The sequence below is a fragment of the Delphinapterus leucas genome, chromosome 18 (genome assembly GCF_059928025.1).
Source record: "Delphinapterus leucas isolate spDelLeu-1000000601 "Yukka" chromosome 18, BTC_Dleu_Yukka2, whole genome shotgun sequence".
Taxonomy (NCBI): domain Eukaryota; kingdom Metazoa; phylum Chordata; class Mammalia; order Artiodactyla; family Monodontidae; genus Delphinapterus; species Delphinapterus leucas.
Genome location: NC_143146.1, coordinates 45711220 through 45715709, shown reverse-complemented (window position 1 = coordinate 45715709; position 4490 = coordinate 45711220). Strand labels below are relative to the sequence as shown.

Genomic DNA, 4490 nt, shown 5'->3' with positions numbered 1-4490 from the left:
CAGGTTTTGGATTCTTGGTTGGGACCTGGATCTGCCTTGCTTCTCCCAAGGGGATTCAAAATTGAGCCATTGATCTTCAAATGGAGCTTTTTTTTTGTAATGTCATTCACTGTTAGGTCAATAATACTTTTTTTTCAAGTTTATGCCTTTGACATAGGTTTTCGTTATTTGCAACCTGCTACCTCCTTTGTTTCATCATTATGATATGTTGACCTTATTAAAAATATATGTGTGGCTTATCAGTTTTTGTGCCATTTAGATTCTTTAAATTTCATAGGATATTAAGGATTGAGTGAGCTGACCTAGCCCTTGTTTATAGTATATTTATTTTATTAATCACCTTAGAACACATGGCTGAAGCCTATTTTGTCATTGGCCTGATTGTCTTGAATGCCCCTTTCTTTTTTTCTTCAACTCCTTGTGATGTATGACCAAAAGACCTGATCAGTGTTTTCCATTCTTGGTAATCCCTACCCTTTCCAAGACTATCTTATTTATTCACTATTACTTTTACTTCCCTGTGTGAACAAAGAACGTTGTCTGCCATTTCTTTTTTTTTTTGATCCATGGGTACTTTATTAGAGAAGAAATTAACCATTCATACTAGAGACTACAGAAGGAAATTAACTTAATCTTGCAATTCTAGAACAACCTTCACAATAAGGAATTCTCAAGTTTTCATAGAGTGAGGGGGAAAAAAAGGAGAGAGAGAAAATCATTTAGAACAGTGTTTCCCAAATTTGGCTACTTTCACAGACATATTCTTGGAAGTAGGGGATACAAGTTTTCTATGTAACATTTAAAATTTTATGTTTTACTTTTGTTTATAATCTAAACAAACTAATACACACTTGTTCAGGATTCCCTGGACAACCATCTCACATAACAGAGTGTTGCCACGTGATGGTAGCATCTGCATTTATACCTCTGATCCCTGTGGCCCAAAATGAAGACCAAACATGCTTAACTTTTCAGTGGCGTCTCTCAGACTGGCTGCTCGGACCCTTCACGGAATTGTTGAATATTTCCTATGAGATCTATGAGTTGTCACAGTTCAGAACACTGGTTCACAGCAGTGATTCTCAAAGTAGGAGGGGGTAGGAGGTGGAGTGGGGATGGTGGCTAGGGAGACACCCTCTGAAAAAGCATATTTAAAATATCTATTGATTTCTTAATACAAATTCTATAAAGTCAAACTCAACAAAATAATCTTTGGACAGTAGCAGAAAACCAACTAGAGATTCAACCCAGGGGGTCTGGGATATACTTGGTTGAGAAACACTGGTGTTGAGGTAGAGGAGCCCCAGCATGTAGAGAATACATAGTAAGGAACACGTGCCAAAGAAAAGGAACATCTTTTGGATCAGTGAGTGAATCCTAAGCATATCTTGTCTTGGTCTTTTGGAACTCAAAGGGCCAATCCACAAGAAACCCGAGACATCCATCGAACTTCTCAGACCTGTTGTTTTGGGCAAGTTGGTCCACTTTTAATACTAAGTCAAAAGAAAAAAAAAAGCTGTTTTTGCCCCCAACTTTATTTGCATTAACATATTTAAAAAATTTAAGTAAACAGTTGCTGTAGCTGTGTAAACATAGCCCCAGGTCCATCCACCAGGAAGTGCTGTCATTATCTGCAATGCCATCCAGCTCTCAAGGAGGATATCAGCCTGGGGCCTGCTCTATAATTATTGCAGAGCTCTAATTTGCTTTAGCCTTGTCAACAGCTCCCCTTTCTCATGCATATTTACTAGATCACTGCATCCACCTATGCACTCTTTACCGATGAAGACCCGAGGTACCATTCTGGCTCCTGTGAGCTGTTGCAAATAATCTTGAATATCGTTGGTGTCACCGTGGGCTGTGATATCGACAAATTCCAAAAGCCCTTGTTTGAAGGGCAGTTGGCTGAGGAGCTCCTGGGCCCTTCTGCAGTAGGGGCAGGTGGGTATGATGAACACAACCACCTTCCCAGGCTGGATTTTGCTGTTCACAAATGCTTAAGCCATGATGACAGGCTGCTATCTCCTGGAGAGGAAACCTCAATTGCTGGTATTGCTCGGGAGTAATGCCTGCCATTTCAGTAAACAAAGAATGTTGTGGCCATAGCTATCGGCCAATGAAGCTGTGCACCTTGAGAAGATTCAGAAGGGAGACAGACAGAATATTGATCCTAGATAGTTAAAATGCATATCAAAGGAATGATTTCAGTAAGCCCAGACTTTTGCATTTTCCTATATGTAGAAAACTAGTAAAATCATTAAGTTGAGATGTCTGTTTTTGTGATTAGCAGTAATCATTTGATGTTTGACTACATTTTTTATTTTCAGCAAAAACTCCTATATATCCTGGTTCCTCCCTTACCTCTTTGGAACAGTTCCTCAGAGCTATCTGAGAGGCTGTATTCTGGGTTACAGTCCTCAGTAAGGACCGAATAAAACATAATTCTCAACTTTTAGGTTATGAATTTTTTCAGCTGACGCCTGGGTTTGTAAAGAGAAGCACATACAAGTCTATAATTTAGAAATATATAATTAACAGAATAAATACATCAAACGTGCATATACACACACGGTTTTCTTTATTAAAATAGTCATCCAAACTTACTTGCCTTTTTTTCTACAACCATTTATCTGTACAATTTATATTAACTTTTCTCATTTGAACCTCACCATGTAATAATGTACTAATGTCATTTTACAGATTCATCTTGTCCCAGAACTTATACTAGAAGGTATATTAGTTATTACTTGGCCAAAGGAATCACTTTTAAGTTGATTTCATTTCCCTTACAGCTGTGACTCTTTCTATTCACTAGTATCACTAGGATATTCTGAAATTGTCAGTTACCCTCAACAGAATTCTTGTTTCTTTTAGTGGAGGCTGCTATTAGAGAAAAAATCGACAAAAGAAGGTACACATGAGAGTTAACGAGAACCAAAAATAATGTTTCTACCACTATTGAGCCAATTTTAGCGATAGAACTTGAAAAAGTATCCTATTTATGGTTATGAGTTTTATTGATCTTTTCAATTTAACTTGTTATCATAGCCTGCTTTTTGCATAGTTTTTTCACTCACACTTGATTTGTCCTCTTGGGTAAGGTAGTTGCATTTTATTACAGCCTTCTGCCTTCAATGAAGACAGAATTCTGATGTTAGGAACTTCAGCAGTAGTGCTTCACACATGCTTCATGAGTTAAATGTCAGCATCATTCAACCATAGATAATAATTTTAGTATCACTGCAGACTTAATGCACAGGAAGGAATAGCAGCTTCTCATCCCCCCAAAACATGCCATGTTGGTAGCTGTCTACTTCACTGATAAGAGCCCATACTATCAATACAAAGCCAGCACAGTAGGTATCTTAAACATACAGAAGTTTCAAAATTCCTTGATATTGAAGGAAAAGACTTTCTTCATTTTGGAGTCTTGGAACTTAGTGCTTGCACATGAACCTGCTTTCTCCTCTGATTAGTTTTGTTCCTTGGTGAACAACACAGGATGGAAGTAGAAGATAGAGTGTGTGTGAATGTGGAGACATCTGTGTCTAGAATCTACTAAAGGATACCAGGGAGAGTATAGACATAAATCCTAACTGCAGCTGATGGATTAGTAGGGGGCCAAATAATTGAATGGAGAGGAGTCGGAGAGAAGGAATTGAAGAATAGGTAGATAAATTCAAAAAGAAAAAAAGAGCAGCAATATGGCTGTATAGTCTCTCAAAGCTGGATCACAAAGTTGTAATGAATACATAGCTAAAACAACATAGGATGGCCAAAAGAGCCAAATATTTCTGTAAATACTTTTCCCAGCATTAAATCTAAAACCTACTTAATTAAGGACCATCAATTTCTTCTAAACAATTACATATACAAGCAGTCCCTGACTTTCAGACATTCTTAAAACCTACATTTTCATACATCAAACATGGAAAAATCGTTCATATGCTGAATTTGGACATTTATATGGCAGCTGGGAAAAGAACATTTTGAGGTATTGTGAGGTGCCAGTGCTTGCCAAGCAAGTTTGGTCTTTAAGAATTGTTATCTTGTCCACATAGTAGTATTTACATTATTGTTTGAATTTGAAATTTCATTTACCTTTCTTTAGGTTGGAAAAAGGAAAAAATAAAATTGCTAATGATAGTCCTCATGAGAATAGGCCTCATATATGGACTATAATTGGCAGAAGGCTGTTGAGAGAACAGCAAATCTATAGCTTCACTGAAAGCTCAGTGGACCTAAATTAAGAAAGAAAATGATGATGGAAAAACATGAGCAAAATGCCAGAAATATATTGTCAAATACTCTGAATAAAATAGATATTTAACTAGGGATTTCATAAATTTTTTTAGCTCTTTGGGACTGGAATCACTCTTTTAACATGGGAACTGGTGATTGGACTTTCATATACCTTTTTAAAGATGCTTTTAGCATATTATTTCTGAAAGCAAGGAATTGCCCATACCTGAAAGGGAACTTATAAGCTA

General features: G+C 37.0%; 1 pseudogene; it reads right to left on the bottom strand.

The window, feature by feature from the left end:
- Positions 1–970: 970 nt before the first annotated feature.
- Positions 971–2021, bottom strand: LOC149746849 (glutaredoxin-1 pseudogene; annotated as a pseudogene).
- Positions 2022–4490: the final 2469 nt, after the last annotated feature.